Source organism: Lontra canadensis, unplaced genomic scaffold (genome assembly GCF_010015895.1).
Source record: "Lontra canadensis isolate GAN:19392208 unplaced genomic scaffold, GSC_riverotter_1.0 scaffold169, whole genome shotgun sequence".
Lineage (NCBI taxonomy): Eukaryota > Metazoa > Chordata > Mammalia > Carnivora > Mustelidae > Lontra > Lontra canadensis.
The window spans coordinates 188,209-209,115 of NW_022631163.1; the positions used below are offsets into that span (position 1 = coordinate 188,209).

The following is a 20,907-nucleotide window of genomic DNA, read 5'->3' on the forward strand; positions in this document are numbered from 1 at the left end:
AGAGAACTGGGCATGTGGGGCCATGTGTCAGTAGAGAAGCCAGGCTGACAAGGCAGGTGTGGACATGGTCTGCAGAGGACAGGTTTGGGGTGAAATTATCCAGGAAATGTGTGTGATACAAGAAGAGAAATCAGAAGCAAGGGGAAATAGGGCAGGGTACTTAATTTTCCCACAAGTGGCTGTATGAGGTCAGGCAGATGAAACAAACTAGCCTGGCTGTGGGCAGCAAGAGGTCTGAGGCCAAGCCACTTGACCTCAGTGGGGCAGGACAGGCATTTGGGGTGAGCCTTGATTCAGCCTCTTGTTCCTGTCTGACCAGGTCTGGGCTTGATTACTCTTGGGGCATCCGTTAACCCTTGCTGTCTGCTCAGGGAGAAACTGAGTCAGTGCACATCTAGGGAAGCAGGGGCCACTCTTCAGAAAGCTGAGCCTCGCTCGAGGGGAAAGGGTGAGGAGGTGTGCTGGGGCTGGAGGAGGGACTGAGGAGGACATTCTATCCAACCCCCTGCTCCTTGGAAATGAAAAGAAGAGCATTACAGGAGTGTTGTTGGGCAATGGTATGCCTCTGGGAAACCAGGAAAGAGAAGAAAGGCACGAGTCCACCGGGAGACACAGGTTGCTGGCGGTCTTTCTAGCTCCCCTAGCGTTACTCTGTGCTGGGCCCTAATTGGTCAGAACCTGTCAGCAAAGGATTCAGCCCAGCCCTGCTGATTGGCTGGTGGGAGGCACATGACCTAAACTGGTCCCAGTCAATAGCTCCGTTTTCCCATTGTCCCTGAAGTGGAAGCATGAACCCCAGTGGCAGGTGGACACCAACCCTGGGGTGAAGCCAATAACTGGGAGTCAGAGGAGGGGAAAACGGGGTCCTTTCACTTAGGGACTTCTGGACTTCTGTGATCCAAACCAACAAAAATCATGTCTATTATTGAAGCCAGTTGAATTGAATTTGGTTACCTGTAGCCCAAAGGACCCTAACAGACAGCAGTGCTGCTTTTTGGGATGCAGGAATGGGAGCCCCAGAAGGAACTGTTGTCTGAAGCAGGATGAGTGGCCTCTTTCCGGGGCACAGTTCCAGAGACCGCCATTTCCTCCCCGCCCCAGCTGAAGGCCAGACTTGAGGAAGAGTGGGAAGGCCAAAGCTGGGTTCTGTCAGCAGCCTTGCCCACTGAGAGGGGAGAAGGGGGCCAAGGACCTTGAGACTCCTCAATCCCAGGGGAGCCGCTGCTTGACACATCTTTGGACTCGAGCCTAGTGCCTTGAGAAAAACAACACGGAGGAAGGTGAATTCAAATTGAAGAGTCTTTAAAACATGAGTCAGACAGTGTCTCCAAGTTCACACCGTCAAAAGAAAATGTTAAGATTTTTTTTTTCTTGTTCTTCAGCTATTCTTTTCCACACAATATTGGCAGCCCTAGAAGAAGACCACGAGTGCTTTCTCCTCGTGCTTCCTGTGCCGCTGAGCACGAGGACAAGACGTAAACAAAAGAAACAGCACTGGCTTTCCCTCCTCCTTGGAGCTCGCTTGGGACCCACTTTCTCTCCTCAAGGATGTACGCCCCCACCCTCCCACAACACGCTGCTTTGGAGAACAGCGTCAACCCCCCTGCCCGAGTACAAAAATGTTTTACTCATGAGCAGAGAGACTTCTGGGGCCTTTGGTGCTCCAGATATCTGAGTTAGAAATTAGCCTTGTCACCCTCAAGCCTATCCGCAAGGGATTTTATAGACTCACTATCCTAGCCCTGTTGGGATGTACCTTCTAGACTCCAAGCACAGTCACCCTCCACAGGCATTCTGGTTTTAAATCTGTTGTGGGACTCAGGTCCCCAAGCGCCTGCTCCTCAAGTCTGCCCCTCCCATCTGTGCTCCTTCATTCAGACCTCTGAGTGGTGGCTGTGGACTTGGCTCCCGAATTATCCCTGTCTCTCGAAGCCCATTTACTATGACCCAGTCTGGCAAGACTTTGAGGGGGATCTGGACAGGGGAGGGTGTTAGGATTCAAAACCCACAAGTTCAGCAAGAACAAGGAGGGATTAAGTAATTAGTACGACTTGAACTTTCTTGGGAAAAGAATCATGTCCAGCATTGGGGATAATCAGAGCCCGTGGACCTCTGACTTAACTGGCTGTGCCATACTGGCCATATAGGACCAGGCCTTCACAAAAGCCATGAGCTATTTTATAAGTCTCTAGAGGGCAGGGCTGGGACGAGGACAAGCAAACAAAGAAGTGGGATCAGCCTGGCAAGAGAAAAAACTGTCTAACACTGACAACTGTGCAAAGCCCAGCCATGGCACCATGTTGGCGTTCCCACCACCAGGAACTCCAAGGCCGCTCGTGAGGGCTGGTGGGTGGGACTCGCCCAGTGAGACCCAGTCCTGGCTTAGTAGACAGATCACCTGTATTAGGAACAAGAACCCTGTCATGCATATTTGCAGCCTAGGACTTGGTAACTACCCGGCAAGCTAGCCTGTAAGGGCCATTCCAAGTAGATAGTGGTTGATGATGTTTTGGATTCATTCTTGCCTGTGATGGTGAGACATCTTTCTCGGGCTCGGCTCCAAGAAAACTTCAAAGGAAACCATAGCTCAAGCAGGTGAAGAAAAACCCATGAACACACCAGTCTTTCATGCTGAGCTTCTCCCCGTGAACCTGAACCCACAGAGAGGCCCACACGCTTGTCGATAAGAATGTCAAGTGTGGGGGAGGCTGCAGGGGCCGGAGGGAAGGTGCCGAGGATAGGGCACACACAGAGCTGACATGAGGTCTACGAACATTAGTCAGTCACGGTGCAACACCCAACAGCCAGCCTTCTAAAGACGCTTATGTAACAGCTAAGCACGGGGAAACAAGAGTCAAATTACACATACTGTTTCTCCAGGCTTGAGGGAGTGTGGTCCACCCCCTCTCTCTGCAGGGAGAGAAAAAACTCCCTTTGCAGCTGGAAGTATCATTTTCTAAAAGAGGCCACCTGTGGCCATGAAACGCCCTCCTGGGTTACACATTTATCAAACAGGGGATGGCCATTCACACCGGCTAAGCCCAGAGTGGCCTCTGTGTCCTCTGCCTCTCTCTTGGGTGTGACATCTTGAAGCAAGCTTTCCTCTGTGGCACCAAACTCTTGGGTTGGTGATGGCTACCTGGAGCACTGTGAGGGGAGCACTGTGAGGTTCTGGGACCGTGTGTGCTTATGTGTGTGTGTGTGTGTGTGTGTGTGTGTGTGTGTGTGTGACGACAGGAGGAATGAGCGGTGTGGTCGATTAGCAATGTCTGCCCTGGGGAGAGCAATGGAGAGGGGTTTGTATGCATACTGAGCATGGCACTCTGCTCTACATCATGCTTGCCTAACCTTGGATTTCAATCCCTGCCTTTGTCCCAGTGTTCAAAATCCTCTCATCTTAAACACAAACATCTAGACAGTTATCAGTTTGAGTGGAAGGGCCCCCAAGGTTCCAATATATCATCCAAACAACAGTACAAAATCACCTTGGCCTCCATGTTAGATGAGAATCAAGACTATCTTAGGTTCCAATAGGAATTTCTCTAATAACTCCCTCTATTCTCTAATAACTTCAAGGGGGTAGAAGGAAGAACTGTATTCCATTACTGAATCCCTTAAACAAAGGATGGCAGCTCCCGCAGCTAACTGTCCCTGGAGAGGGGGAGATACACATTCTCCTGGTAACTGGATGGGGTCCATTCTAGAAGGGAGAGGGACAAAGGCACTCCTACCAGCCAGGGATCACTTTCTCGTCTATTCCAAGCATTGTGGGTCCCACACCACTGCCAACATAAAGGAGGAAGGGGACCATGGTCTGCTTCCTAACAAGATCCCTCTCTCCACTTCCAATACTAGCAAGCTCTCTCTTCCTCTTGGGCCAGGGGTGTTGTTGGCCATTTGGAAGTAGCAGGGATGGGAATTTTAAAGAGTTTTTCATATTGTTTGCTCATTGAGGTTTAGAGAGTTTAGAGAATATTCCAAGGAAGCAAGGCCAGTAAAAAGCAGTGTGCGGGACTTGAAGGAGAATGTCCCACACTGGAGGAAGAAAGAATGAGGAGGGAAGAGCAGACCCATTGAGCCACACAACCAGTAAGCATTGGAGCTGGGATGTGAACCAAGGTCTGCTCAATTCCAAAGTCTATACACACTAGCGAAAACCCTAAAAGAACTGCTTTAAAAGATCTTCCTCACGGAATGCAAGACTTCACTTACTGAAGTCAATATACAGTAAAACAGATCTAACGTGAGGCACCTGGGTGGCTCAGTCGGTTAGGCATCCTACTCTTGGTTTTGGCTCCAGTCACGATTTTGGGGTTGTGGGATAGAACCCTACATCTGACTCGGCTCCGTGTCTGTTTGTCCCTCTCCCTCTGCTCCTCCCCCTGCTCCCATTCTCTTTCTCTCCCTATCTCTATCTCTAAAATAAATAAATAAAATCTTTAGGAAAAAAATACAGATTTAATGAAACTAAGGGGTAGAATCAGAAAAGCTATACAATGTATAGATGAAATTAACCCAGAGAAAGAGTGCAGGGTACCAAGGGCAGCTTCTTTTTTTTTTCTTTTAAAGATTTTATTTATTTATTAGAGAGACAGAGATCACAAGTAGGCAGAGAGGCAGGCAGAGAGAGAGGAAGGGAAGCAGGCTCCCCACTGAGCAGAGAGCCCAACGCGGGGCTCGATTCCAGGACCCTGAGATCATGACCTGAGCTGACGGCAGAGGCTTTAACCCACTGAGCCACCCAGGCGCCAAGGGCAGCTTCTGTCCACAGCACACCTTCCACATGTCCTGATCTTTCCCTAAAGCAGCTCCTGAACCATTGTGCCAACTCTGCAATGGAGGTGTTGTCCCCATTTCAAAGAGCAGAAAACAGAGATTCAGAGGTAAGGAGCTGGCTGTAGTCTGGTTGTTGAAGTTAGCCTCTCTTCTGATTAGACTATGCCTGTGCCATGATGGTTTAGTATTTTAATATCTTCCCTACTGGCAAGGAAGAGAAAAAAATGTCAGACAGGGAAGATGGCCCACGGAAGCTTGACTGGTAGCAAGAAGAGGAACCCACGAAGGTGGAAAAACAAAATCTATGCAGAATGAGGATAACTGATTAAAGCCATAAGTTCCCTGACTGTTGGAGCTGTCGTTACTTTTAGAGGCTGGGACAGGAAATATATGTGCAGTTGGCCCTTGAGCAAGGCAGGGGGTAAGGGTGCCAACCCCCACACTGTCAAAAATCCATATACGCCTTCTGACTCTCCAAAAACTTAACTAGTAATTGCCCACTGCTGACCAGAAGCATTACTGCTAATATAACATAATATAAACACATCTTCTGGATGTTATATTATATCCTGTATCCTCGCAATAAAGTAAGCTGGAGAAAACATGTTAGTAAGAAAGTCATAAGAGAAAATACATTTATAGGGCTGTACCACATGGAAAAAAAAAATCCATAGTTACACAGACCCATGCTGTTCAAACCCGTGTTGTTCAAGGGTCAACTGTAATCTCACCCTTAAATTTCATAAAACCTGCCTTCCAAACCCCTGTGGGCTCAACGTTCCCTTTCTGGGTAGGCATTCTTCTATTTTTTCACATTTTTCTCATTTTTACTTCACCCAGAGGCTCCTGAGCCAAACTCATCCCAGCAACTGTCCTCTCTCCTCTACTCTCCCTGAGAGATGAAATTCAGTAGAATAAGTCAGGAAGTCTCCAGACACTGTGCGTTTCGGTAAAAGACGTTTCCGTGCATTATGTAGTCTTTGAAGTCTCTCCATACTGTGTCCGTGACCTCGCAGGTCACCATGCGGAGAGGAGCCAGCTGCAGTGGGGACAGCCTCGACATCGCTTCCTCTGCTCTTTGATCTCCAGCCAGAGTTCCTTCACTTTGATTCATTCCCCTCAGCTCCTTGGGAGGGCACAGAACTCCAGGCTTACCTCTGCCTCCCCTCTGACCAGCTGTCTTTCCACTCAACACTGTTTAAGTTCTCCATAAGCCACGGACTCAACCCCATGAAAGTGATGTTACTGTCACCGCTGACTTTGTCTCCTTGTGTTAAACACTCAGGTTCACTTTGTGAGCCACTGTGGTCTAGCCGGGGCCCTAATACTGCTGCCATCCTCCACTCAACATTGTTTCCAGCAAATTACTGAACACCCTGCCTATGTGATACCTGGGGCCATCCAGGGGTAGCTGGTCTCGGGATTTTTTTTTTTTTCTGGCAATTTACTCTCCAATTCACTTCCATTTTGTTTTTTAATTTAAAGCCTCATGCATTTATTCAATAAACAAATAAATATTTATTGCCATCTACTCTGTTTTAGGCAATAAAATAACGGAGCTCTGTGGGTCCCTTAATGAACCATTGATTAGAAAGTTTCTGCTTTTAGGGGGCCTGGGTGGCTCAGTGGGTTAAAGCCTCTGCCTTCAGCTCAGGTCATGGTCCCAGGGTCCTGGATTGAGCCCCGCATCATGCTCTCCGCTCGGCAGGGAGCCTGCTTCCTCCTCTCTCTCGCTTCCTGCCTCTCTGCCTACTTGTGATCTCTATCAAATTAATAAATAAAATCTTAAAAAAAAAGAAGAAGAAAGAAAGTTTCTGCTTTTAGTAATGGGAGCGAGGTTCTTACTGGACCTACCCTCTCACATATAACTATTATAAAACACACCCACACGCACAAACACACACACACAACCTATTAGAAGGCACTAGGTTTGTTCAATTACAAACATATGGAAAAGAGAGGGGAGTCAACACTTGAAAGAAAGAAAGGGCGACTTCCATATTTTTATGGCTTTTCCCCAAGGACAGGCCCCAATTAATGGGCATGGTGGCTACAGCCTCGCTCTTCCTGTCTGAGCAATTAGAGGGCAGAATTTGGTAACTACACCCAGCAAGTGAGGCGAGGTGGCTCAGAAAACAGCCACACAGCAGGAGCCCCAAACTCTGAGTATAAATTCCACCCAAATTTCCCTGAATGGTGCATTTATGGGACAGGTTCCCAGCAGCTCAACTCAGGCCAAAGGAACTGAACAAAGATTCTGAGCTGTTACCCACACAGGGGAAATTGAATTTTGAGCTTGAGTTTGGTCACGTTAACTGCCTGATAAAACAAAGGAAATCATGACTCTTCTGAGGAACAGAATAAAATCGACGGTCTTTTCGAGTCTCACTCACAATGTTCAGAATGTAATCCAGAATCACTAGGAAAAAAAGTCAAAAACAAGCAGGAAAAGGTGACCTGAACTCAAGAGGAGAGGCAATCAACAGAGATTTACCCCAAGACGCCCCCAGATGTTGGAGTTAACAGATAAGGATTTAAAGCAGCTATTGTAACTTTGCTCGAGGGCGTAAGGGAAAATAAATGCGCAAATAGAAAGTATCCACAGGCCACAGTGCAGACACTATGAAGGAAAGAACCAAAACTATCAGATCTGCTAAATCCCCACCAACACTTTTCTCTGCGTCCACTCGAGTTGTGCTTTCCCCCTGGGAAAGTCATGTAGTTCTCTCTCGTCTTGACTCCGGTGACAGTATTTTGAGTACCCTCCAAGCATACCGTCCAGGTATCGGGCAAGCTTTGAGGAGAAAAACACAACCCAAAATCTTAAACTCCCGTCCCAAAGACCAGATCCTTCATCTGACACCTGTGTAGACCACTAGCCCCTCCTTGAGGCCTCCCCCTCTCTTTCAGGTCTTAAATTGGAAGAAGAGAGTGAAGTCCCTCCATGGCCTCTTTCCCGTTTCCAGATCATCCCTGATGGCACCACATGGCCCACATCAGGCACACAGGAACGAAGGGCAGGCTGCCAGGTCTGGTGCGCCTCTGCACGCTCCTTCCACAGCAAAAGCATCCTCCACTGGCTGATGACACAGATCAGGTCGACACAAAACTCTGGGTACATACATCGGAGGGAGTTGATGGGGAGGCACGGGCCACTGTAACCCTTCTTTATCCACTTCCCCTAAACACTGTTTTGCCTTTTCAAATCCTGTTAGGAAAGCGGTTCGCAGGGATGCCTGGGTGGCTCGGTCTGTTGGGCGTCTGCCTTCAGTTCAGGTTGTGATCCCAGGGTTCTGGGATCCAGCCCCAAATCAGGCTCCTTGCTCAGTGGGGAGTCTGCTTCTCTTCCTCCCTCTCCCCTGGCTCGTACTCTCTCTCTCAAAAAAATAAAATCTTGGAAAACAAAAAAAGGAAACGTTCACAAACTTGGCTACGCATTGGAATCACCTGGAGACACTAGGAACATGGGTTAAGATCATAGACTAAGACTACTATATTTCCACCAGAAGGGCCAAAAAAACCTTTTAAGACAGGAAATAACAATTGGCAAGAATTCTTATATGTTGGGAATATAAACTGGTACAACCACGTTTAAAAACTTTTCGGCAGCTTTAATCTAGCGATTTCATTCCTAGAAATACACGCAACAGAAATGTCTGTATACATTTACCAAAAGGCATTTATAAGAATGTTAACAGTGGGACACCTGGGTGGCTCAGTGGGTTAAAGCCTCTGCCTTCGGCTCAGGTCATGGTCCCAGGGTCCTGGGATTGAGCCCCATGTCGGGCTCTCGAGAGCCTGCTTCCTCCCTTCTCTGCCTGCCTCTCTGCCTACTTGTGATCTCTCTCTCTCTGTGTCAAATAAATAAATAAAATCTTAAAAAAAAAAAAAGAATGTTAACAGCACTGTTTGTAATTGTGCTGAGGTGTGTAAACAATCCAAAATGCCCACCAACAACAGTCTGGGAAAGAACTGTGGTACAGCCACACAAGGGAACGTTGTACAGCAGAGACAATGAGCAATTCACGATTACTCACTCGTCAGTAGGGAGGGCGCTCACAACGTTAACCAAAATCAGCCAAACACACACAACAAAGCACACTCTATGATTCCACGTGTGTGAAATCCAACAGCAGGCAAAATGCATCTAAAATTCGTCAGGACTGAGGTTTGGGGGTGGAGGAGCTTCTGGAAAGGGACAAAAAAGGGGTGACAGGAATACTAGTAATATTCTGTTTTTTGAGCTGGATATGGGCTACCTGGGCATGTTCAGTTTGCGAAAGATTCATTCGCTTAAGGCTTATGTGCTTTCCTATATTGGTTTTACCTTAATAAATCATTAAAATTAGGAAAAATACTGATGCATGCGTCCCACCTCTCGTTTGGTTGGTTCCGGATCTAGAAAGGCATTGACAGTTTTCAAAGCTCCCCAGTTGGGTCTAATGTACATCCAAGAACCACTGTGTTAGAACTTGGTGATGCTCCTCACTATTTTTTGGAGCAAAAAGTGCTGCTATTTCTCCAGAAAAGTCTAAAGCAAGATGTTTTCTCCAGAACACCAGTAACTCCAGGGATGGTTAATTGGTGTTACGTGGGAAAAGGGTTTCACGGTCAAATTATGTAATTTTAAAAACTTTATTTACCAACTTTTGTTGAGCACCTGCTGGATTTCTAAAGCTAAGTTGTGAGCTGTATCTACACCATCTCACTCATCATCACAACAAGCCCATGAGGAAGGTACTATTAACCGTCATTTTAGAGAAGGGTTAACTATATATAGCTCGGTGGGGTTAAGTAATTGCCAAGTTTACACAGCCAGTAAGCAACATCCACATTGACCTTGACACCAAAGCCCATGCTCTTACTCACTGCCCTAATCTGCCTCTCCAGAAAGTACCTGACTGTAGGACTTACTAGAACTTCTTCTGGGCTCACGGGAGTTATGGGTGGCCAAGACAGGACCGTGGAATGCAGCATTTCCCCAAGTGGTTCCCTCACCTCCATTCCTCACCTTCCCACCCACCATACATCCTGCCAGCAGAGTATTCATTCTGAAACTAGGTCTGATCCTACAGGAGTTCCCTCGTAAGGAAGCCTCAAATGTCTCCCCATTGTGTCCACAGTCAGGTCTAAATTCCTCAGCCTCACAGTCCAGCCCATCCAGTATCTGGCCTTGACGTTTCAGCTTTCTCTCTGGCCATTACAACCTCCCTCTCCATCCCCAACCCGCTAATCTTCCATTTTCCAGCTATGCTGAACCAGACTGCTGGTTTCACACCTCCGCCATGGTAGCCCCCATATACTGAGACTCTGCTATGTGCCAGCTACCACACACAAATTAACTTTAATCCCCACAATCAGCCTTTAAAAACAGATTGGATTATCCCCAATCGGTAGATTAGGACATAAAGGCTCATCTTGACATGCCCAAAGTCACAATTAGAAACCAGGATTGGGAGACACAAACTTAGATTTCTCTGCTACGAAGCCCACACAGTTTTCATGACAGTACACTCTCCCCCTTCATTCATTCTGTTCCATGGGATGGCAATACCCTTCTTTCCCTTTACCAGGCAAATTCCTCATTCTCTGAGTATCATCATCTGGGATGATGATATCACCCCTTAAGAGCTTTCCAGGCACAGGTACTCAACGCTCTCCTTATCTCATTTACACAATATTGTCACAATATTCCTTTTCTTCCCTCCAGGTTATTCTTTACCTGCCCTGTGCCAAACAGGTTTCTTTCTCCTCCTCTCTGGTTCCAAGGCACTTGCCCACATCTCTCCTATGGCACTCTAGACTTTGCAGTGAGTGTTAGTTTCAGATCCGCCTCCTCCCTTGGACCAGATACTCTCAAAAGGCAAGGGATGGACATCATCCCACCTTTACATCCCGCCGCATGGCCACCTCAGCACATAGTAGGTATTCTGTGGGAGACGGTGGACAGAAGGGCAGGAGACCCAGAGACTGAAAATTCACCGAGATTATTCCATCCTTGGGTCATAAGGAGTGATGCCAGCTTGGAAGCAATGCTGGAGAATCAAACCAGAAGGAACAGATCTGGCTGATGGAGGATGTGGGGGCATACAGAGAGCCCGACCCAGGGCACACCTCCCATGCCCCTGCCTTGACTTCCATGGGGGGGATGGCAGCATAGAATTGTCCCTGCGCTTCACGGTCTCTCTCTTTTCAACTCTGCATGCTACCCGACGGGCTCTGTGTGCCCCCACTTAGGTGATCTGTTGTCAAGTGATGTCTATGTTCATCCCAAGGTGCAGTTTCAGATCTGGTCAACTGCTCCCTGTGTTTATTGTTCTTAAGCCATCCCAAGAGAATGAAGAGATATCGGGACAGTGGCTCAAAGAAAACGTACGGCTAAGGCGTGGCTCCCCACAGGCTGGTAGATTAAGGGATCATACCCCTTTCTCATTGGTTCTCTTTGAGTAGGAGGCCCCTTTACGAGACAGATATCGTTGATGTCCTCTCATTCACTGAGCACCCATTCCATGCGTCCGCTCTACAGCAGGCACCGTCTGGAGCTCGCCTCCTCGTAACCCTTGCAGGGACCACCTATTCCTGCCACGCAATGCCCGCCTCTGTGAGCCCCAGCATTGTGGGTGTGCAAATCCAGCTTTCTGCTCCTTTGCCCTCACTGTTTCTGGACTGACGTGCCCATTTGCCTGGGGTAGATAATGGATAAAGACCGCTACAAACTCAGCTGGGTTTCTGCGCCACCTTCCTTGAACTGATGGGGTTCCATTAGTAAAGCCAGAAACCACCAAAGGGACTCTCCGAAAATCACCTATCCCCCCATCTTCCGAACTGCCCACCTCTTCTGCTCTCCCCACTAGGGGTAAGCTGCAGGATTTTTCTACTTCAAACCAAAGTCATTTTCTTTTGAGGATCTCAAGTACTCCCTCTCCCCCCCAGGATGTAACATATACTGTATTTTACAAATTCATTTGTGATATTCATGAAGATAGAGTTCATCGGGCAAGAGTTAGCTTAGCTTCTGCACTCCTCTGGCACACCTGAACCACACTGTTTTGTTTTGATTTGATTTTGCCACGTGTCTGCTTCCTCCAGGAGACAGGGATCAACTGAGGGCAGAAACCGGCTTCATTTAATTTTATATCTCTAATTCCAAGAATAAGGCCAGGTAAAATGTAGTTCTTGAATATTTAACCAGCCTTATGTAGGCACCGTCTAAAAGGTTATAAAATCTGAATCAATGTGGGACCTGACTCAGAAACATTCTTTCCAGTTTATTCCTATTAGACCGGGAAAAAATTAAAGTGGCTTACCAAGTGGTGTTGGAGAAGGGGGTGGGGAAAGAGGCATTCGCACACACTGTTGAGGGAATAGAAAGTGGCCTGGACTCTTGGGAGGACAATCTGACGATGCCCATCGCAGTTCAAACACAGGGAAGGGGTGCCTGGGTGGCTCAGTGAGTTAAAGCCTCGCCTTCGGCTCAGGTCATGATCCCAGAGTCCTGGGATCGAGCCCTACATCAGGATCTCTGTTCTGCAGGGAGCCCGCTTCTCCTCCTCTCTCTGCCTGTCTCTCTACCTACTTGCGATCTCCGTCAAATAAATAAATAAAATCTTAAAAAAAAAAAAAAACACAGGGAAATTTCCACAGGGATAACCCCGTGCCAGTGGACAAAGAGATACTCTGGGCCAGAGGGATACTGCAGCACCATAGCTGTAGTAGGAAAAACTAGAAACAATCTTAATTGTCATGAGGAACTAGAAAATCCATTATGACACGTGTTTATTGCCACAATACCCTGAAGACTGAGCTCTGTATCACTATGTATTGATGAGGGCTTTGATTAAATCAGTGGAGAAAGGAAGGTTCACAAGAGTGTTAAAGAGAAAAAAGGATAGACATATAAATGAATATGGGTTTGTATGTATATAAGAAATTTATGGAAAGATCTTTTTAAAAATCCAAGGATTCCTTCTGGATAGAAGAAATGAGGAGCTGGGATGATGGCTGGGGACATTTTCCTTTCCGTTTTCCACACTTCTGGACTATTTGGAGGCTGATAATGATTTTGTATTCTTTTTATAATTAAAAAGCATAAAATACAGCAATAAGAAAACAAAAGCTTGGCTTGATGTGTGAAAAAAGAATACTAATGAAATTTGTGGGGAAATCTTCCCTATTTCTTTATAAGGCAGTAGGCAATCTCTATAAAGCAACATTGGCTCACTGTCCAGCTCACAGGGGAGCCAGTGATGTCTACAGAGTTCCAGAAAGGAGCCTGGACACTGGACCAGTCACTGTGAAGGGCCAAGAGCCCTGAAGAAAAGAAGTGTGAGCCTGCATGCTTTTTACTTGTTCTGGGAGGAGAGGAAATGAGGCCAGTTCTGACTGACACTCTGAGTCAGTCTGGAAGCCAAGAAATTCTGAGAACTCACCGCGCTGGCATGAACATGGGGCCTCCAACCAGGGCCAAGAAACAAAGGTGAGGGATGCCTAGGTAAGTCATACACATAAGTAAGTGACCTGGGCGAGCAAAGCAAACCCAGCTCAGCCTCCAGGGACATAAACGACATGGGGCTCTGCACACCTATCCCCTCTGCTCTGAAGCCATCTGTGCTCCCCCAGGGCAGCCTTTACTGATACTAATGTAATAAGTATCACTGATATTATCGCGTGTATCCTGTGTGCGGAGCTAGATGGTTCACCACATCATCTCGTGCTATGATTATTCTTACTCCACACGTAGGAGATTGAGGCTCAGCAAGGTGAATGCTCAAGATTACAGCAAGTGGTAGAGGTGGGGACCAAACCCAGGTCTGACTCCAGGAGCAGCCAAGGTCACTGAGAGCCTTTCCCTCATCTGGGGAAAAAATCAGAAAAGGCTTTCCCCCAGAGTCAGGACAGCCCCGCAAAACACAACAGCATTTTTGTCCAAAGGAAAGCCAGAGAGTGTAATGATTTAAGTGCAAGGACATTGAAGCCAGATGTCCTGTATTCAAATCCTGACTCCTATGCTTAATTGGCTATGTGGCCTGGGGCAAGTCACTGAACCTCTCTGTGCCTCACTTTTCTTAATGGTAAAATGAGAGTAGCCGTAAATCCACCTCTTGGATTTGCCAGGAAGACTAAAAGGGTTCAGTAAACAGTACTTGGCTCATAATCAGTACTAAATGTTGATGATTATTATTACTATTAAGAAAAAGGTGCCTTTCCTTCCAGACAGATGCAACCCGGCAGGATGCAGAGCTTGGCAAGTGGAGCAGGCTAGGTTTCGGTCCCTCCCTCCGTCGGGTGCCACAAAGCAGTGCACAGCACTACAACCTTCCATGCCGAGCCTGCTGAGCAATGCACTTACACGAGCCACCGCCACTGCTTCCTGCCGGCTTCCCCTCCGCCAGCCTGGCCATGAATCAGAAGCACCTGGCCCACTTTTTAAAAAGCCTGTTCTGTCACAGGGGGGTTGGGCGAGGGCCCGGGAATCTGTATGTTTAACAAGCCCCAGGTGATCTGGTGACTGAGGAACAACGTGTCCCTGGACACACAGTGCTGGGAGCACTAGCCGTCCTGCACACCTGTTCCTGCCCTTGGGAACAAACAGCATCACTTCCATGTTGAGTCCCAGACCTGGGCACACAGAAGGGAAGCCTGCTGGCAGAGCTGATGGCTGGGCCTTTTGTGTTCGTGTGGCTTCTACCAAGGACCCCTCACCTGTAGACGTGGGGTTCCCCAGACCCTTGATACTCAAAGTGCAGTTTCCAAGCCGGCAGAATGTCTCCCCCTTGGGAGCCTGTTAGAAGTACAGACTCACAAGACACAGACTTAGTGAAGGAGATTCCTCATTTTACAGAAACCCCAAGATGATTCGTGAGCAAGCATGAGGTATGTGTCCAAGAGCCCTTCCCCTATCCACATAAGTTCTAACTAATGTGCTCCTCTAGCCTGTCCAACCACTCTTTGGGGCTGGTCTTTTCCTTCAAACTCCCAGAGAGCCCCAGAAAAACAGGCTTTCCTAGCCCAGATCCATGCTCAGCAGCCAGCTGGGACCTACGATGAACCTTTGCCTAATCGAGGTACTTATTTCTGAGTCCCCGTTAAAATAAAGCTTCCCAGCAAAGTGAAAAAGAGACAACACCAGCCTCTATGATTCTGGGGCATAAAACATTCCCTTCTTTTGTACAGAGTTGTGACCCCCTGCTTCCCTGGCCAAAGCCATCCAAAGACATCAAATGGCCCAAAGAAAACAAGCCACATCTTCCTGTTGGCCAGGCTTCAAGTTATCGGGCAGATTTCACACTGGAGCTTGACCTCATTAATCCAAGGCCGATCACATTGCTGTAAATGTCAGTGGGAAAACAGCCATTCAGTGGGTTTCCTTCATTCCACCAGAAAGGGAAAAACAGGAAGGCAACAGCAGCTGTGCCCCAGCTTGGCAAATCCCAAGGGCCTAGCTGACAGGGCGTTCCTTGTCAGCACCTACGTTCCCCGGCCCCAGCCTGCATGTCCAGATAAAGGTGGGTCCTCTATCCACATGACCTGAATGTACTGGCGACTGCAGCAATGATCCTTTGGGCCCCCCAGCACCTGCCTGGGAAGGAAAATAGCTTGGTCGGGATTTCTTTGGCCTGAATGACCAATTGGCCATTTATCATTCAGGTTCATCTGAATCTCTTCTGCCCATTCAAAATGTCCTACAAGCCAAACCTCTGGGACTCCAGGGGATAGGAGGCCTTCCAAGTCCTCATTCATCCCTTTAATGCATATCAATTGTCTCCCGTGTGCCCGATTTCATGCTGGGCAATTGGGGACACAGAGCTGAATGAATTAGACACAGTCACTGACCTTATGGGGCTCATAGTCCTGGGCAAATTTTCTCAGCCTTGGCACTACTGACATTTGGGATCATGTAGTTCTTTGTGGCGAGGGGCCATCCGGTGCAATATAAGAAATTGAGCGGCATCCTTGTCAGGTCTGTACTCACTAGATGCCAACAGCAGCCACCCCTTCGGCACCTCCCCAGGTGTGGCGACCAAAAATGTCTCCAGACATTCCCAAAGGACTCCTGGGGACCAAACTGCTCCCAGGTGAGAACCACTGGTCTAATGGATGAGATAGACTAAAATAATCAGGTCATCACAATTACGGTAAGTACCATGGAGGTCAGTGTTGTGGATACTACACCAATGTCATCTATGACAAGGGAGCCAGATAGTGTTTGTATGGTTACAAATCCTTATGACAATGCTGGATGGTGTATATATTTGAGGTATATATGATCTGTGTTTGCAGATGAAGATATTGAGGCTCAAGAAAGTGAAGAAATCAATCACCCGAGGACCCAAAGCCAGTGGAAGGCAGAACTGAGGTTTGAACCCAAAATCTGCCTCCTACAGAAAAGGAAATTTGAGCCTTTTCTTTCTAAAAACAGGTACGATCATGTGATGCTCTGACCAGCCATCCCAAAAGGCTCATTCCTTCCTGGGGGTCACGGTGGAACTCAACCACCACCTGCCACATCAATCAAGTTGCACACTGGGGAGTCCTGGAGGCCGAGGAACACGCTCTGAGACACGCAGGAACACCTCCTCCCCTTTGCCAAGTGCCTGCACAGGGCCTCCCCAAAAATCAGAGCAGTGAGCGAATGGGGTCCTGTACAGGTACCTAGAGCACACCCCACCGTGACCCATCTCCAAGTCCCTACTGTCTGGCATCCGACAGTATGCAGCGAAAGAAGCCAGACGTCCTGCGGTCAGCTTTAGATAGTTAAAAGAAACATGAGGAAAGTGGTACCAGACAGCACACAGCAGCTTTGGAGACCCCCACACATGAATTCCTGCCACTCATGAGCTGCATGCCCTTTAGCAAATCGCCTCAGGCTCGGTGTCTCGGTGTCCCCTTCTGTGCAACAGGGATAAATGCATCCACTTCAGTAAGTCACTATGAGGATTCCATGGCAATGCAAGCAAAGACCTTGGACAGTGACCAGCATCCAGGAAAGCATTTGGTTCAGTATTATAATCAATAAGGAGTCAAATCACGACACATCCTCCACCCACGTCCCCTTCCTTCAGATAAGAAACTGAGTCCCAGGAAGAGAGAAACGGGTGCAGAAGTAGTAAAAGTTATCTGGGAAGAACAAGGGGATCTCCCACCTTCCCAGTAGGAGGAAGAAGGGCCAGTTACCATATCAGCAGAGGAGCCCAGGCCAGCCCTCCCTCCCATGCAGAAGTTAATCCTAGACTTCCCCGGGCGTGCAGTCAGACAACCCTCCACGGGCCACAGGTTGCCTGCTTCGGATCAGTGAGCGTTTAATCATTTGGGAGCCCTTGGCAGGATGGCCTCTGCCCACCTCCCTGGCCTTGCCTGACGCCCCTGCCTCTATCGCGCCCTATGGCGACGGCACTCCAGCTGCCACTCCTGCCCACTGCTCTCAGAGACACCATGCACTTTTGAGCCCCTGTGCATTTGTGCAAGCTGGTCTCTCTGCTCAGCCTGCCTGCCCCTCTAGTGCTCGCCACCTGGAAAATTGTCTCAAAAGCCTCAACTGTGCTCCTCCAGCAAAGTTTGCCCACCTGCTATTGGTCATCATAGACTAGTAATAATAGCAGCTAACATGTGCAAAACTCTGATTAATATCTAAAAGGCCCTGAGCTGAGCATCTGCCCATCACCCCTCAGCAGCAAGGTGGCAATGCAGGAGGGAAACTTGGGTTTGCCTGCCCCGGCTACCTATCCATCCGCCGCTCTCGCTCTCCACTCCTCTTCTCATCCGTGAAGCTATTTTCCCACACGGTCCTCGCTCTCAGTTTCCAGGCTGGCCTCTCCCTCACAGAGGGGGCCCTGAGAGCTGCTTGATTCATCATGAAATCGTGTCCTAAGCACAAGGTCTAGACTTGGGTAAACATCTATTGAATGAATCCACGAATCCTGAAAAAAGACTGCCTGATGAAAGAGGCTAACTCCCAGACTTCCTGGGGACAGGCCCATGCTGGACTCCAGTTCCCAGGAATCAGGCCTCCTGGGCTGAGAGGCTCCATCCAGTCCTGAGAGGGAGAGGCAGAAAAGATCTGATTCCCCCAGACTAGAGGTGGGGGGACCTCGGACAGCCCCGCGCAAAGAAGGAAATAGTGGTGCTGGTGACGATTATCATTTCCTGCATTCCTGCCCACACTGGGCGCTGTAGTAAGCACCTTCTCTGCGTTACAGTCACACAAAATTCTCACAACCCCATGAAGCCGATATTATTATTGCTCCCATTTTACAGATGAGAAAAAGCAGGACTCAGAGAGAATAAATAATTTACCTAGCATCACAGAGCTATCATTTGAACTAGACCTGTCTGGTGTCCTCGCTCTTCCAACTTTATAGTTTTCCGTAGGAGGCAGGTCTCTAACATGTGCTCAGGGGAAGAGGGCTGTCCTGGTCTCTGCTGGAAAAATACCCTGTGGGACCCACCACACACCAAATAGTTCAAGTCCTGGGTGCAGGTAGGGTTCAGGCTGGGGCAGCTACTTGGGGGGAGGGGGCCAGGTTGGGTGGGGTTCCTAAGGATCCAAGCCCAGCGCATGAATCCAGGAACGTGCCTTCGGTTATCTGCAAAACCAGGCTGTAGCTGCAACCTCTGCTGGCCTTAGAAAGGTCACTCTGGAGTTGGAATTGGTTTTGAGAAGAACCTAAGGCCCTAGTTTCCAAAGTGTCCAAAGGGGCCCTGCAGGAAGTTTCTTGCCTCAGGAGAAATCCCACCTTCCTGTGTCAGCATCCTCTTCCCCCATGTCCCTCAGGCTCACAAACAGACTTAGCGGCTGGATCAGAATTTAACCTTCACTCCAGCACCAAGTACCAGACATTGGCCTTGCCTGCATGTCCTTCCGTGCGTGCAGGGGAGGTCCAGAGAGCACCAGGATGCAAGGAGCCCCGACACACACTACCCAGAGAACACGCAGGTGAACAGGCCAGTGCAAGGGGACTGAGGGAGGGTAGGAAGGAGTGGCTGGTCTTTCTGGAAGAGGCTCTCCAGAAGCTGGGCCAGGAGAGGGGTCAGAAAGGTTTCAGGGCAAGGGACACTGCAGTGGTGTAGACGCCAACGGACGGGAAGACGCAAAGTTGAATGTCCAGAGTGGCCTGAGTGACATCTTGCCTCCAACAGCCTGGTGGCGGGTGGGAGAGGTGGCAGGGGGCAGGATGTGTGTGGGACTGCCCTGTAAGCAGGCCAGGAGCTGAAAGAACTCACCAGGGCCCACAAGCTACCCGAGGGCTGGAGCTTTATGACCAGGGCTGAGGGAAGACATGGAAACTTCCCCCTCCCCTGAAGAACCAGCCACCAAGACTCGGCTTCTGCTCCTGCCCAAAGGAAGGGACATGCCCCTACTAAAACCATTATGAAAGGCACCAATATCTAGCTAGGAGCCATCCTCCTGCCCCCTGAGCCAGCACTTCACATGGGGTACCTCACCACCCCTGCCCACCGTCTGATTATTAGCCCCATTTCCTAGAGGCCGCTGAGGTTCCCAGAGGCCAAGTGCCTTCCCCTCCAGAGAAGGGCTTGTCACTGGCTGAACTAAGAGGCTTTATCACCAGCCTAGGGGAAGGCCTCCCAGATGGAGGGTTCCCCCCCCCCCCCCCCCCCGTGTCTCTCCCGCCGCAGGAAATGGCAGGGCACACAGGAAAGTACCACGCGGGTTCAGGCGGCTAACGACAGGCCCCTTCCCGAAAGAGCCCTGCAGGAAAGGGCGCCTGGTACCTCAGGGCCCTGGGTCCTCCACAGAGGGCGATTCAGAGGCGGCACCTGGTGCCCGGGGCCGCGGGGAGCTGGTGGGCGCTTCTGACAGCGAGAACAGGGGCCCATTATGTGGAATCCAATCACATGGGCGCGCAAGCAGCTCGGCTTTCGGTTCTGAGAAGCGCTTATGCAGCCACCTCTCTCCCCGCTCCCGAGGTGCCCCGAACACCGGGTCCCAGGCTTTGCGCGCGGCCCTCCCGGGAGCACCGGATTCAAAGCTCGCCTAGGCTCAATCATCCGCTCGGGGCTGGGAGCTGCATCAGCAGCAGCTCCCGCGAAGCCGGGTCCGGACTGGGGGAGGAGGAGGAGGGAGGGAAGGGAGTCTGCATCAGGGAAGGAGGCGGGTAGCGGGCACCTTCCCCTCCCTGCTCTCCACTCGGGGCGGTCTGGCCAGCTCAGCCTGGGCGCTCCGTATGACCTTGGGGAGACCCCTCTGCGCGACCTCCCCAGAGCGCGCTGCACGGGTTCTGCCCATCCCCGGCGCTCGGGGGCGCTCCTCTGGCAGGAGTCGGGGCGCGGGACTCGGGAAGAGAGGCGCGCTCCTGGCGCGGGGTACCCAGCAGCCCGCTCACGGCTGCCCTTTGGAGAGGCCGGGTGCACCTCTCGCCGGGAAGAAGCGCGCGGGGTCTCCCGGGTCCAGCGGGCGCTGTCAGCTGGAGCTGGCGATGGGGTGGGTCCGCGCGCGGGGACGCCTGCCCTGGGGACCTTTCCCGCCCGGGCAGGAGCGCTCTCTGCGGGGACCTGGCGCCACCACGCGAGGGGGCGGCGCCCCCATGCCGGGCCCTGAGGCTGGGTACCCGGGCTGTTTGATGTTTGGTTGTGGCTCCCGCTTCCCGGCATTGCGTCCCCGGGGAGAAGCAGCAGAAATCCCACAGGCTGTCCCAAGACCGGGCCACGGCGGCCCCAGCCAACAACCTGCCGATGCGCCCCCTACCCCGGCCTCGTTGTCTGCGCGCCAGACCCGGAGAACGCCCCCACTCCAGCCCGACTCCCCGGCCTGCGCTCCCGGCACCCGCCGTTCCAGTGCCCCCTCCCCCAATTCCCTCCAGCCGCCGGCCCTTGGCCCACGCGCCCCACACACCCCCAGTTAGACCTTCGGCGGCTGGGACCACCTCCCCGCCGCGATCCCCATCCCTGCCCGGTCCAGCCAGGGAGGGGCGCCGCCGCGGAGGAACTCACCCGCTCTCCCTAGCCGGGCCCCGAGCGGCTCCGGCCCTAGCTCTGTCAGTCTGTCCCCGAGCCGCAGCTGCCCGTGCGGCGACAGAAGCTGGCTGAGCCCGGCCGCCAGCCTCCGCGCCGCCCCTCGGCTCCTCCCCGTGGGCGGGGCCCGAGCTCGCGGGAAGTGGGTGGGCACGCTCACCC

General features: G+C 50.5%; 1 protein-coding gene across 2 annotated transcripts in view; it reads right to left on the reverse strand.

The window, feature by feature from the left end:
- The window catches only part of PPP1R16B (protein phosphatase 1 regulatory subunit 16B), an 87,394-nt gene extending 66,563 nt beyond the window's left edge, over positions 1–20,831 (reverse strand). Inside the window, exon 1 of one of the 2 annotated variants that reach the window (XM_032845807.1) lies at positions 20,725–20,830. The gene's annotated coding sequence lies outside the window, so the exon portion shown is untranslated. Of the gene's footprint in view, positions 1–20,724 lie in introns of both variants that reach the window. The other variant, XM_032845808.1, reaches the window with a different exon arrangement.
- Between the last annotated feature and the right edge of the window lie 76 nt (positions 20,832–20,907).